Genomic DNA, 15,780 nt, shown 5'->3' with positions numbered 1-15,780 from the left:
TATTTGCGCATGTTTGACATGATGATCTTATCCTCATAACTTTCTATTTGTAATCTTTTGCATATTTTTTTCTTATGAACACCATAATAACAGAAAAAAAATCTATGAAATTATCTTGAAATAATTTATTTTCATAATCCATTCTTCTATTTCTTCTGTCTCATAGAAAGCTACTAGTGAAGAATAATTGTGATACACTAATTTAAACTTGTGACTATTCTCTCTAGCAAACATTACCTCAAGTTATTAATTTGCGGTGAGGTGAAAAGCACAGGCAAGCTGGGGAGTGAGACATACTTTGTGTGCATGCCTCTTCTGCTCTGCAGTCTTTTATCCACACAGCTATGTCTGTGAAAAGCGTGAAAAATCACATATTCTTTGCCAAAATAGTTATACCAGCCAAAAACCCCACGTGGACACAGCTATGCTGACAAAAAGAGAGCTTTATGGGGTGACCTCTGGGTGCTTGAGAAAGTTATATAACTATGCAGGCAGAGAAACTCCTTCTGTCAACAGGCTCTACCTCTAAAGAAAGGGATCTTTCTGCCACAGCTAAACTGGCATGGATATATTAACATCATTAGGCCTGCAATATGGACAACTGCTGCATCCTGTGCACTGTCCAAAGGAATTTAATCATAGTAGAAAAAAAAAAAAACAATCATGGCTAACTTAACCTACTGTGAATCCTTAATTAGCAATATTCAGAATTTTTCCTTTACCTACATCTTATTTCTAAAATGTAAGGTAAGTTATCTTTTATGGTGATATTTTTGTTGTCTTTTTCTCCTTTCTTCTGTCTCTCTGGAGACCTCGTACTACTCCAGTATATAACATAGGAGTCAGATTTCTAGGTCAGTGGTTTAAATCCGTGATTATCATTTATAATATGTCACATTCACTGATCAACTTCTAAAATTTTAATATTTTCTTCACAATTCCTTGTAATTTATAAAATATTTAGAAATGCTTTCAGTGACATCATTTAAGCATCAAGTTATGAAAATATATTTGTATATGCATTTTTAAAAATAGTTTTAAAAATAGCAGCTGGAAGAAGGGAAATACCAGGGAAAGTGATATTTTACTGAACATAAGTTATTTACATATGATGAACAAAGAATTTAAACCTTTTTTTTTTCCCTCCCGCAAAGACTGAGCTAAGCGAGATTTCAGGAGGGTCTTGGAAAGAGTAACCCAATTACTATTTTCCTGTAACTGTATACAAGTCTATTTGTTATTTTGCATTATTCAAAATGGTTGAAATAATTCCAGAGAAATCTGTGGAAGAACTTCTTTTGCTAGACAGGAAAACGTCACCTAAATTTTCATCTTCTACAACATCAAGCCTTCTATCCTTTCCAGTGATGGTGAGGAGAAAGGGTAATCCTTGTGCACTCCCCTTTCTCTCTCACATAAGAGATATAAATCAATAAATATAAAATTTGAAGAAAGCCAGTGATGAGAATAAGATAATTTCATTTTGTTAACACTGTGTGTAATAAATCAGTCATTAGAAGAGCAGAAAGCAAACTAGCAGAAGAAATTGGTTTTTCAAAAATATCCAGAATATTTTAAGCAGCTGCAAGGTAAATTGTTAATGTTCACTGATATTATGAAATATTCAACTCTTATTATTTTGCAAAATTTAATTTCCTCATAGTAAATTATTTCTTTTTGAATTTTTAGACTTTACTGCAGGATTTTTCTGCAGCTCATTGTATGCAAGAGATTGAGTTGAATAATTCACAAAACAAATGTTAACTACTTGATGCTGACCATGTCTTACTGACCAAGCGTTATTATGTTTGGTAGGCAAGAATTTCTCAAAACAAGCACAGTCACAAAATTGAGTTAAGATATACTTTCAAGCATAAACTTTCAAAAAAGCCAAGAATTTATTACACTGTTATGAGCAAAATGAGTTGAAAAGAGTTGTCCACATGGTTTGAGTAAGGGTGCTGAGAAGTCTGTCATGCTGGAAGCCAAAAGATTGAATCATGCAAGACTAATAAAGAAAAGTGAAGTTATGGGGAGAACCATTTGGTCTTGCTAAGCTGATTTCTGGGTCACCCTGAGTTTTGACTTCTTAAAATGAAGTTCAGTGGACAGTAAGCCGTAAAAGACTAATTTAGAAGTGTATTTGTCCATTGTAAAAGAAGAACGTTCAAAGAATGAAAGCAGAAGACTGAAGCACACCGTTACTACAGTATTGCACTACAGTTACTTATTACTACTAACAAGTGCATTCTCCTTAACTCTTGTATTTTTACTTTCTATATTTACTTTTCTGTACTTATGCTTGCACAGAATTTTAATACTTATTGGTGGACAAAATGTTCAGACAAGCCCTTTCAAGTGATCATGCCACTTTCTCTTAGTTCACAAATGACTGCCTAAGGGGTGACACATATCTAATTTTCAACTCAAACTCCCCTAGGGAGAAGCAGTTTTTTCCATTTCTGTAGCATCCTCTCAGCGAGAAAAGTTTTTTTTTTTTTTTTTAAACGGAATTAGAAGGGAAAAGGAGAGGAAAAGGCTAGCTTTTCAATTACACTGAACATTTGCAGGTGCACAGACTGTCAAGGAGAAAGTCATTATGCTTTACACAGTCTATTTCATTTTTAAAATTTAGAGCAGGTTTACAGAAATTTTCATCTAGTCCTGAATGTAAGCTGAGCAGTGCTAGCTACAAGTTCAGCAGTTCTGGAAGATCTCTTGTGGGATATCTGTACGTCAACCAGAATCAAACCAGGAAAACCATCTCATCTTGATGTTTTGTACTATTAAATGTGTTGCAAGACAAAAAAAAAAAAAAGTTTGCCTTCATTACCTCAGAATTTGTTTGATATGGATTAACAATTCAGGTCTGGATTATTAAAATACCTAATCTGTTTAGTTCCAGAAATAGCTAGGCACCTACAGACGAGATTGCTGTTTTACCTTTGTGTTACGTACTTCTGTTGCACCTAAGTTCTCTCTCAAGAAAACATATCAAACATATCACAGTGCCTATCTGAAAATGTTCACTTAAGGCTGTAAAACAGTTCTGTCTTAAATGCTTGATTAGTCTGGACGATAAATGAAAGGACAATAGCAGAATTTCCACTCCTCACTCCCCCCCCCCCCCCAATGATCAAGGAACAGCTAGAAGTCAGAGGCAGGTAATTATTTCCCCCCTCAAGCATCTTCACACATTAGTTTTGTTCCCTACATCAGGTTTTTTTGTTGTTGTTTTTTTGTTTAAAAAAAAATCTGATAAAATCTCTTCCTTTCTATGTTGTACTGGAGTATGTACAAGTAGAACTTGACTGAGAATACTCTTGTGGTTAGAATTGCCCTTTCCTTTACTAAGGAAGATGATAAAGACAGGTATAACAGGATGCTTTATAGTACTGCAACAAATTAAGCCACTTTTATTAAAACAAATGAAGCAGTTTAGATCCTTTGATATATCCATAGTGCCTACATCCTGCAGATGTCTCACTTCAGTCAATTAATCAGACATTTCCCAGAGCATGGCAGTTGTTTATGCAACCCACTTTGATATGTTTTATAACATTTTGTTTAATCCTCCCTAACTTTTCATCTTTGTCAAGAGCTTTATGGTAACGTAAACTATAATTGTGCCGTAAAGAACATCACTTTATGTTATAGACTACAACTACTTTATCACCCTCATCCTAACACACAACATATACTCAAACAGGCTAGGCAGAGCACCGTTTTAATAGTAAGTAATTTGTCAAGAAGGTATTGCAATAAGTTAACCTCTATCTGTACAGAGTCATAACTGTCTACAGGATTTTTATATTTCTGTCAATGGCAGAAAGAGAAATATATTTCTGTTATAGCTGGCAGATTTTTTTTCATTAAAATGTTTACCTTCTTTGTTTTAAAAATAAAGGAAGGGAAAACTCTTCAAAAAAGTTGCATCAAGAAAAATGGAGAATACTGAACATTGATAGTGTTTTTCATTTTATTATGTTTAAATTATAAATATTTCTCCTTAAATTATTTTATAGAATAAAAATAGGAATGAAATAAAATACACGCTCTGTTTATAAAGATATAAACATGGTGATTTTTTTTATTGGATAAGTAAAAAAAACATAATCAGCAACTGAAATTATTTTTAACTATATTTTTAAGTCAGAAATGTTTCAGAATCAACTGTCTTCCCTGACCTTTTGTCTTAATCTGAGCCTTGTTTTTAATCAAACTAACAAAGCACCTAATCAAAAACTTCTGGTTGACACAACTACAATAAATCTTTGTGCTCAACAGTTGCCAGCTACCAGTGAGCAATGGAAGCCTTGTCGGTGGTGAAATTCTCTTTCAAGGATTCTTGTACTATTTCCAGATTCATATCTGCTTATATAATTCACTAGATCTACTATGCTTTTGGGACTAGGACTGCAGAGGCCTCTTTGCTCTTCATTCCTTTTCTGCTTTGTTGACATTATGTCCCTGGCCTCACCAAGGCTCCAGAAACATGACAGCCAATCCATGACAAAGCAAGAAGAATCTCCATGGGAAGTAGAAGACATAATGCATGCACTGGTACTGCTGCTAAACACTGACTTTCTCATGTCACACTTATTTTTCTCCTTCCTTTTTGGGAGAGAGGATTAGGAGAAGTAGTTTACTGTTTGCAACAGCATGAGTATCTGCAGCCATCATGGATTGTACGCTTGTACATAAACTTTGGCCTTTGAGACTAGGATAGTAACTACAGTGAGAAATCAAAATCTATCGCTTTAGTAGGTAGAGATGGAAATTAGACACATGAATTTGAAATAGAATATAAAATTAAGATATAAGTATGAGAGAACACCACAACTCACCCATTTAATTCCAATTTCTCATGAAGTCAGCGTTCTATAAGTTCATATCTCTGTCAAAGTCCCCTGCCTTCCCAGAACTATTCTTTAAGAGGTGCTACTAATCCATGTGCTACCCCACACTGACTAGAATCAGGAAGATGTTGGTCACATCAGAGGTGCCTGCTAGATCAAAGTTGCTTTTCTTCTTCCTGAGAATACTCTCTAGATTTCTACTGCATGGCATAAGACTCCACCAACATTTCATCTCACAATAAGTGTCCAGTCAGGTGTTATAGTCAGGAACACTGTAAACCACTGCACAGAATTTCATTTGTCAAGAAATAAACTTGTATCATAAAACTCAACTTCTCTCTTCATGTCCCTTCCTGTTCTAATCCTGTTTACCACTTAAAAATCTAAGCCAATGAAGAGATTCTCTGGAGTTTATTGAATAGAATTCTCATGCAAATTAATCTGTCAGCAGTTTTTGCTTGTTTGTTTGTTTTGCTTTTTCTTTAGGCCTCTCCTCCTTCCTCTCCCAAGGAACAGAAATTCTATTTTCTCCTCAGCACATGGCCATAGAAATTTATGATATATACCATCAGTAATTCGAATTTTCACTCCAACATTGCATAATTTTTTAGCTATGTTTTCTTTTTAGGTGAGAGAAGTGTTATGTGTTACATTTGGATCACTTCCAGGATGGCACACAACAGCAAGACTAAATACAACAATGATCCTTAACTTGTAGTAAAATAGGGAAAAAGCAGAAATTCTCAGAAAGCAGCTGCTCTATAAATATACAACATAATGGGTTTGGAGGCTATGGTAGGAAGGTTTCATGTCACAGCTAGCTTAAATAGGGGACTTCAACCTTTCACACATTAAACTAATAATAACTCCATGTATTATTAGAGGGAACAGGGTGGGCAGGAATATCAGACAAGCAGTTCCAGTACTGAACAGAAAAGAAACCACTCTTTTCTGTGAAATCGACCCCATTCCTTTCATCCCTCACCGTGTTAGTTGGACAGATTGGAAAATTATGACAATTTGAGTAAGGACTCTTATCCTCACTACATAGCATTTCATACTGGATACAAGTGGTTTGTTTTTTTTTTTAGATTACCAAACCAAGTGAAACAAAGGCACTTGAATGCTAAATATATTTTGCAGAGTTTCATGTAGGAAGAGACTGACTTTCTTTCCCATAGAGGATGCTCTCACTTCTCTATTAAGATGATACGAGAGGGCCAGCATTTTTCAAAGACAGGAAATAAGTGTAATTTCCTTGGTAATTTCTTTTTCTTATCACTAGAAAGAACACAAGTTATCTCCAAATAAAATGTATTGGAGATAATAGTGTAAAAAGTGAATACCTTTCTTCTTCTCTGCCTCTTTTAACAGCAATTAGGATACGCATTCCTTTAATTCTCAAATATTGCAAACCTAGAGATCTTTAAGTGAGAAGTCACAACCAGGTGGATGCAAATCCATTGCCCAACAATAAATTAATTTACTTAGGTAAGATACATCATCCTCCTCTTCTCATTACAGTAATTGAATATTCATCACATAAGAAGTGCAGTTAATTAGCACATTACTCATTTACTGGACAAACAATGAGCATCTTATTCTGAAGAAAGAAAGAGACTAAGAAAGCTAGAGGGGAAAAAAAAGAAAATATTCATTTTTATAAGGTGATTATTTTAATTAGTCTTCTTTTAAATAAAGAGTAAGAAGAATCACCAAAAATATGCAATCAACTATTTACTATTATTTAAGAATAGCAATACCATATCTAGAGATAGTGTAGCTAAGCTTCATACAGAGAAAGGAAATTTCTCCCACTGAAGTCAATGGTAAGCCTTCTGTAATGTCAGTAAGACTGCATTTCACTCCTGATATTTCAAAAAGAAATGAGTATTATCAGTTTAAAACAAAGAGCAAACCTTCACAATACTCTGGAATGTTTTTTTTTTTTTTTTTTTTTTTTTTTAAGATTATCACACTATTGGTTGCTGAAGTTTTTTTTTGTTTGTTTGTTTGTTTTTGCTTTTTTTTTTTTGCCTGCTTCTCAGTCTGTTGTCTTTCATTTAATATTTATTCAGTAAAGATATTTTGGAAAGGCCTTTTTTTTTTTTTTCCCCTCCTCCATTTCTTCATAGTGTATTCCTACCCTGTAACTCAGGATCCTGTTTTGTATGCTACAATCTTCCTATTACTAGCTAGCCAGAAAAAAGAATTTTATTCATATATGCTGGCATAGCTCTGTTAAACACAATGAAGCCCACCAGAAAACATGACTCTTAATACTGAAGTTTAAACAATTTTTATTTATTTATTTATTTTTAAAAAGGGTCTTCAGTTTCCCACTGAAATACTTACGCATTTTCTGGAAATTTAGGAGACTCTTAAACACTGAAGAGGCAAAATAATTATCTGATATAACTCTAAATATCAGTGATCTCTCTCCTAAACTTAATTACATCCAGCATTTTAAACCTGAGCCAGATATAAACTCTCATTGGAAATTCCCAGGTGAAACAATACAGTTCTTATAGGTGAATCTAGAGCTTCACCACTTGTGACTATGTGATGCACTCCATTTGTGGGATATTTTACTTATGAGAGTTTATCATTGTGCTACAACCTGTTGTTAACTCTCCCAATGGTTCTGACAGTCACATTTCACAAGTTCATGACTGTGATAAGCAAAGATATCTGACAAAAAAAAAAAAAATCTTATACTTGGAAGAAAAGTTTTGACAAATTGAGGGTTTACACTGAAGAGTAGGGAAGGAGGAACATGGAATGGAGAGAGACAGAAAGGAAAAAAAGTAAAGCTCTCACTGGCAATGGGAGGAGATGGGAACTGCTTTCTTATTAAGAAATCTATTCCCATCAATTTTGCGCAAGAAATTCCTGTTGGTCACCAAATAAGATGAATTTTAGTCGGAGATTGGAATCAGTTATATTAGTCCCTGGAATTATATTTAATATGGCTGAGTGATTGTATTCCTCTTAATGATTACATATACTTCATGATTTAATAATTAAGATTTTTTTAATGCTCTTGAGCCCTGCTAAGATTTGTAATAAGTTTATACAAAAAAAAAAAAAAAAAAGGATGTGCTATCTATTGACATATGCGGACATTTAGTTGCAGTGCAAGACAATTCTGACAACCTGGCTGACGCCTCTACTGCAACTGAAAACAAACATTTATAGATGAAGTTACATCTGCTACGTATCAGGGGCTCTGTCATTTAGCTACTCTTTCTTTTTACAGGCTGAGGTAGAGCAAATCACCATTCAGCTACCTTAAAGTGCTCAGAGGGATCTTATGGAGCTCCTAATTCTGGGCATTATATATAATTGGAGTAGCACTGTGGGAAAGAGCAACTTAAAGCACCAAATAAATCACAGCTGGCAGTGGTGGAGGGTGCTGGCCAGAGGATGATAAGACATTTCATCACTAGTGGAGTGAGCACAATTCTCACTAAAGAGAAGTCTAGAGATTTAGTACTCTTTGTAGCCAGGAAGACACATGCCATTTTAAAGCGTAGTTCCTCTTCAAAGTCTAGTTCATCTTCAGATGCACGGAGCTGGCAGGCACTTTTCATAAAGGAAGGTTCTTAGCTCAGCTCAGGTAAGTTTTGATCCTTGAGAGCCTCAGACCACTGATGGATGCTGCTAGTTAGCACTGTACAATAGGAAAAAAACACATTGCACTGGCATTGTTCTAAGGTATAACCAGAGATAGGATAATCTTGTTCTTGCCTGGATCAACTGGGGCCTCACCTCAAGCACTGTACTACAACATTAATAGAATGAATCACTCCGTGAGAAGTGTTAACAATTTATTTCAAACTTGCATCTAGCAGATATGCAGAAGCTCAAACCACTGTTTAGCATGCTGTTTTTTAAGTTCTTACCTGTTCACAACAGAAAATTACAGAGAGTAAGAAAGGAAACCTTTCAAAAAGTGTAAGGAAGACTATTGCCATAATCCAAATGTCACTAAAAGCATAAGACAAAAAATGCCTCTTAGATTTAGACTTTGTTATCTGTTGTAACCCAACTGACAGTCTGGAAAATGCTGTAGGTTTTATGGAGTTGTTTATATCCTATAACCATCTACACTCAAAAGATTTGAAACTACTCTAACAAGTAGTTTCTAACTCTTACAAATAAATCTCAACAGACGTCTTCGCACACAAATCCTTCCCAGAGAACTAAACTTCAATGTTCAAAACAATTTTATATCAGAAACCAAAACTATTCAGTTACAATGCTGTAATACGATGTAAGGCATAGCAATAATAGCAGAGTAGCACAATCCCAGGCAGTATCAAACAAGAACAAGCCCAAATAGAGCAGTTATAGCCAGAGAAACAAAGAAAGAAAAACCACTTACCTACAAAAATTCTCTGGTAGGCAGAAATCTCCAAAAAGATACTCTCACCTTCACTTTCAACACTTAAATAAGGTCTGGGAAGAGGTCAATCCTGGCTCCACCCTTTTGGTCACTCAGGGCATTTTATGCACCTGAGCTCCCCTGGGTTGGCCCTGCCTTCCCACCAGGTGCTCAATTACTTGTTCAGGCTGTGACTTAGACTTAGGATTTCCGCTACACCAGTGTTGTTTGCTTTTTTTTTTTTTTTTTTTTTTTTTTTTTTTTTTAAATAAAAGGATAAAGCAAACTAGATAAGCAGGCATATTCTTGCAGTCTCTAGCAGTTGTGTTTTTAATAGCATTGGGAGAATGGGAATTATCCAAAATATAAGATACATGACCCTGGGTATCAGATGTGGTACAGTAACTTAGTAACTTGAGTTTAACTTACACAGTTAACATGAGTGTTGTTTGTGCAATTAAAACATTACTGATCACTCCTTCAATTAATACTTGGTCTCTCCCACTGTTAGTTTGCAACCTTGGTTTGATAGTATTTTTGCCAGTTTATATTCCAAGTGATTTTTGCAAGCAGCAGAAAAACCCAGTTGCAGCTCAAAACATCTATAGATGTGGATTCAGTTCAGGGACAGAAGGGTTAAAAATATATGGAATAGTTTTCCTACAATAGTAATAGCTACTGTGAGCAGAGGAACTGAATTAGTGATCTTGCCAGGTGCCTGTCTGAGGGAAAAAGCACCAGAGGTGGAGCCTGAGGGAGAGATTTAATGATAAGTGGTTACCATGAAAATATGTTATTCATGTCTCATCTGTTGAAACTCATACATGTGTTGGTTAAAGTTTACATGAAATCTTTCAGTTTTCTCAAAGTCTCTATTATTGCCAACTCATTTCAGAGGCTGCTACAGCTGTTAATTGTTCTCAGATGTGCTATGTGAAACTCTTCCCAGTTCAGCTAAGTGAAAATCTGGGGATCTAGCATATCCATTAGATGAAAGAAAAACTTTGGCATACAGTGAAATATGTGAGCAATGCACCAGTTCAAGTGCTTAGAGCAGAATGCAATATATGAAATATAAAATGAAATGTTCAGTACCTCAGGATCTTGTGTACAGACTGCAGAACAGCATAAAAATCAAAAATCCTGCTTAGCATCAGCACTCACATATATCTGGTGAAATTAACCTATCAAACTGGGGACTCTGATGTGGGAAAGGGACAGCATGTGACTATACTCTGCAGACAGAAAAGGAGCAGATATCTGAATAAAATGACATGAGTTTAAAAAAAAATGCTATCTTCTCCATCCAAGAAAAAAAAAGATCCAAACAAACAATGTCTTCTGTCCTAATATTTTGATTAGCTTACTGAATGTTACTGATACATGCTGCTATCTGAAGTATTATTAGTAGGATGTGGAAAGTCCATGAGCGTTACCTATGCTAAGAATAGTATTTATTTTCTAAATAATAAAGATAATAAGCAGAGACCACTTGTGAAGAAGAGATCGTTTCAAAATGCAAACCACGTAGGAGAGATGATGAGTATGTCCTCCATTAATCTTGCTATATTTTACAGATCTAAATGTATTATTTGTATAGAGTTTATTCTCTAATAAGATAAAATCAAAACCTGTATTCCCAAGAGTTCAGGGAGCTCATCAGTGTGAACTGATCTTTAACCAAATATAAGAGGTGTGCTCCAAGGAAATTGTGACCAATTCTGATCTGCATATTAATTGGTGGCTTGTTCAGAGAAGTGTTTAAAAAAAAATCAGTCTGACGAAATGAATTAATTGAGTGGAAATTCCTTATAATAGCTACATAGTTGTTCATAGTTGTTGGAAAAGAAAATACTAAAAATCAATCAACAAATATACTGCTAGAGAAGATAAAAGGAAACCATATGCATGCTCTGTAAAGGGAGATTGGCCTAAACAAATGTACATGCATTTCTACCAGCATATCAAAGCTAAAACTAATCCAAAGAAGAGAGGACTATTTGGAAGGAATGAATAAAAGGCAGAAAATTCACACAAGTAAAATCTTCTTGGTAACTGGATTTGCACTTGAACCAAACAAGCTTATATGGCTTATCTATGCAAGGAGTGCATTTCGAATGAGAGTTGAATTCTTTAGAGTAATGATACTTCCTCTCCTCTCCTCTCCTCTCCTCTCCTCTCCTCTCCTCTCCTCTCCTCTCCTCTCCTCTCCTCTCCTCTCCTCTCCTCTCCTCTCCTCTCCTCTCCTCTCCTCTCCTCTCCTCTCCTCTCCTCTCCTCTCCTCTCCTCTCCTCTCCTCTCCTCTCCTCTCCTCTCCTCTCCTCTCCTCTCCTCTCGTTTTTTTGTATGTGTGTGTGTGTGTGAAATGAATAGACCCCTAAAGTCCCAACAAGATAAAATTCTCTGTCCTGGACTTTATTGAACAGAATGAAAGTCAGGATTAAACCATCAGTACTTTTCAGTCTACTACAGGTTTCAGGTCAATGACTTTTCTGCTCAATCAGCCTTCCATCTCAAAAGCCCAGGATTTGCAGCGTGCCCAGGCTTAAAATAGGGCCCTTAGCTAAAATAGAGGCCCTTAGCTAATACACACCATGGAGAGTACTCTGTCTGCTCTCTAATTTGGACTGAGTGAGCATCAGCTGAAGACATTTTGTGACAACGGCTGCAGAGAACAAAGCAATTCGTAACATCTTCAAGGATATTTGGATCCAATTGAACACCAGCAGATAGAAAGCTAATACATACTTCAGAGTACCACGTTCTTCCTTCATGATGTTCTGACTGGGGAGTGAGATGCTGACTGCTGAAAAAGAATCTGTTGTCTGTGGGTCATGTTGAGGAATAGTTTCATAGAAAACTTATCACAATATGTATCACCATAGAGACCTACTGTTCTACCTGAACTACCACAAGTCCCTGGGGCCAGATGGGATCTGTCCGAGGGTGCTGAGGAAGCTGATGGATGTGATAGCCAAGCTGCTTTTCACCATCTATCAGCATTCCTGTTCAACTGAAGAGGCTTCAGAGGATTGGAAGCTTGCCAGTATGACTCCCACCTGCAAGAAGGGTCATAAGGAGGATCTGGGGAACTACAGGCCTGTCAACCTGACCCCGAGACCAGGAAAGGTTATGGAGCAGATCATCTTGACTGAGATCAGACAGCATGCGTGGTCAAACTAGGGATCAGGCCTAGCCAGCATGGGTTCATGAGGGGCATGTCCTGCTTGACCAATCTGACCTCTTTCTAAGATCAAGTGACCTGCCTGGTGGATGAGGGAAAGGCTGTTGACATAGCCCACCTAGACTTCAGCAAAGATGTCTCCTGCAGTATTCTCCTGGAAAAGCTGGCAGTCTTGGACAAGTGCACTATGTGCTGGACAAAGAACTGGATGGAGGGCTGGGCTCTGAGAGTGATGGTAAATGGAATTAAATTCAGCTGGTGTCCAGACATGAGTGGTGTTCCTCAGGAGTTGGTACTGGGGCTTGTGCTGTTTAATATATTTACTGGTGATCTGAATGAGGGGATTGAGTACATCCTCAGTAAGTTTGCAGACGAGACCAAGTTTGGAGGAAGTGTCAATCTGCCTGCATATAGGAAGGCCCTTCAGAGGGATCTGGACAGGCTAGATCACTGGGTTGAGGCCAGAGGGGTTAAGTTGAACAAGATAAAGTGCCAGGTCCAACACTCTGGCCATCACAACTCCAGGCAATGCTACAGGCTTGCAGCAGAGTGGCTGGAAGTCTGTTCAGAGGAAATGGACCTGGGGATGCTGGACAATGCTCAGCTGAACATGAGCCATCAGCATGCCCAGGTAGCCAAGACAGGCAATGGCATCTTGGTTTGTATCATAGTGTGGCCAGCAGGAGCAGGGAAATGATCATGTCCCTGTACTCAGCTTTGGTGAGGCCACACCTGGAGTACTCTGCTCAGTTTTGGGCCCCTTGCAAGAAGAAAGAGATTGAGGCACTGGAGCATGTTCAGAGAAGGACAATGAGCTGTCTGGAACACAAGCTTTATGAAGAGCAGCTGAGGAAACTGAAATTGTTTAATCTGGAGAAGAAGAAACTCAGGGGAGATATTACAGCTCTTCACTTTTGCCTGGATGGAGGTTGTGGCAATGTGGGTGTCAGCAATAGCACTAGAGGGAATGGACTCAAGTTGCACCAGGGGAGATTCAGGTTGGATATTAGGGAAAATTTCTCTGAAAGAGTGGTCAGGCACTGAAACAGGCTGCCCAGGTTAAGTCACTGTCCTTGGAGGTATACAAGAAGCATTTAGATGTACTACTGAGGGACATGGTTTAGTAGGTTCATTTTGGTAGTAGGTGGATGTTTGGACTGGATGATCTTGGAGGTTCTTTACCAACCTAGGGTCTTCTATGATTCCATGTAAAAATTAGAATTAAAATGGCCACTCTGGGCCATGTCTTGTGCACCTCCAACAACAGACAGTAGCAAATTCTAAGAGGGTCTAATGGATTTCCACAGTCTTTGAGATTCCAGTAATTCACATTTTCAGGAGTCAATATCACAGAATCACAGAATGGTGAAGCACTTTGACTCTTTCTGTTATTCTGTGTTTAACTATGGATGTTTCACAATATCAGTTTTATCCCTTTTAACTAAATGAAGTAATAATTCGCATTTCCATAACTCTAGAATATGTTTGTAAATATCAACATTACATTTTCTATCCTCCACTCTTCTCCTAGTCTGATCTCGAAGTTGTATTGCAGCATACATTGTGCTGAAAAGTCATGTTAGATATTCAGAATCCCATATTCAGTCATGCATCCCAAAAGGCAGAGTCATAGGAAGTGAGCAGGGTTTGAGACAGTAGGGTGACAAGAGTGCCTGTAAGAAATCAGGCAGAAATAAGTACACACACATGCAGCGAAAACCTGACCAAGGCCATAAGATCTGATCAAGACACTGATCTGTGATTCATTCACCAAAGGGAAGGACTCAGTGTGACAGTATAATTAATAGTAACTATGCTGGAAAGATTAAATGTTTACACTATCTCAAAGAAAATATTACACTCACTTAACTGACAGTATCAGAAAGTTTTATTTGACAGTACTAACAAAAGTGCCAAACCATACTTGTAGGGTAGACCTCCCGCTATCTCCATAAAGCTGTCACTGTATGTTTTAAATAGCTAGATCACAGCTATTTCTCTGTTTCACTCAAATAGTACAAAATTACCAGACATTTAATAATCTAATTTAATAACATTTAAGGAAGAGAAAGCTGTGGGGTAGGAAGAATAAGCCAGATTACAAAACACAGTAGCTGTCTGAATGCTTAGAACAGAAGGGTAAGACCACTAGAGAGAGACACACAGTTCATGTAGATTCAACATAGCAAAGTGCAAGGTTTTGCAGTTGGTTTGGAACAATCCCAGATATATATACAGACTCTGAGAAGAACTCCTAGAGAGAAGCCCTGTGGAGAAAGACCTGGGGGTCCTAGTGGATGAAAAACTGAACATGAGCCAGCAGTCTGCTCTTGCAGCTTGGAAGGCTAGTGGTATCTTGGGCTCCATAAGAAAAAAGGTGGACAGCAGGGATAGATAGGTGATAGAGGTCGCCCACTACTCTGCCCTCTGAGGCCTCATCTGGAGTACTGCAGCCAGGTCTCGGGTCCTCAATAGAGGAAAGATGTGGAGCTGTTGGAGGGGGTCCAAAGGAGGACCACAAAGATGATCAGAGGGCTGGAGCACCTCCCCTACAAAGACAGGTTGAGGGTGCTGGGCTTGTTCAGCCTGGAGAAGAGAAGGTTGTAAGGAGGCCTCATTACTACCTTCCAAAAAAAGGTAGGGGGGTAATAAAAAGGAAGTGGAATCAACTTTTTCAAGGGAAGACAGTGACAGAACAAGGGGGAATTGTTTTAAGCTCAAAGGGGGAAGATTTAAATTTGATGTCAGAGGGAAGTGCTTTACAGAGAGAGTGGTGAGATGCCGGAACAGGCTGCCCAGAGAGGTTGCAGATGCCCCATCCCTGGAAGTGTTCAAGGCCAGGGTGCTGTTGAACCTGGTTTACTACAAGATCTGGAGGTCTGTGGCCCTCCTGGGGCAGAGGGGTTGGAAGTTGATGATCCTTTAGGTCTTTTCCAACCCAAACCATTCTATGATTCTATGATTTTCTATGGGCAACTAATTAAAGAATTCTAACCAATTGCCCAACATTACTACTCTGTGTGCTCAGGTTGGAATAGAGCTATCACTTTCTAATGTTCCTGAGTCCACGCATAGAATTAGAAATTTTTTTTTTTCTTGAAAGACAGAAATCAATCTAAATACTTTATTTTGTGCAATCTGCTTTCCTGTTGAAACTTACGTTTTGGATTTTGTCCTATTTCTTTTAATTTTAAAATAAACTGTATTGTAGAAAATCATTAAAATTAATGGTGGATTAATATCTCTAGTGCCAGGATCAATTTAAGTGCTATGTAAGTATTTATTGTGTTGAAACTCTATCAACACCAACAAAAGCACAGTTCAAAACAACTCAACTTCATTTGCAAAGC

General features: G+C 37.5%; 2 long non-coding RNA genes across 6 annotated transcripts in view; both read right to left on the bottom strand.

The window, feature by feature from the left end:
• The window catches only part of LOC128079216 (uncharacterized), a 112,315-nt gene that overhangs the window by 77,916 nt on the left and 18,619 nt on the right, over positions 1-15,780 (bottom strand). The gene's annotated exons all lie outside the window — the stretch shown is intronic.
• On the bottom strand, positions 6,957-11,395 carry LOC128079229 (uncharacterized). The gene is made up of 2 exons (XR_008206049.1): positions 9,247-11,395; positions 6,957-8,532 (listed from the first exon to the last, which is right to left on the bottom strand). It is a non-coding gene; the product is annotated as an uncharacterized LOC128079229 (long non-coding RNA).

Source organism: Tympanuchus pallidicinctus, unplaced genomic scaffold (genome assembly GCF_026119805.1).
Source record: "Tympanuchus pallidicinctus isolate F22 unplaced genomic scaffold, pur_lepc_1.0 scaffold1, whole genome shotgun sequence".
In the NCBI taxonomy this organism is placed as follows: domain Eukaryota; kingdom Metazoa; phylum Chordata; class Aves; order Galliformes; family Phasianidae; genus Tympanuchus; species Tympanuchus pallidicinctus.
This window is presented reverse-complemented; position numbering and strand designations above follow the sequence as displayed.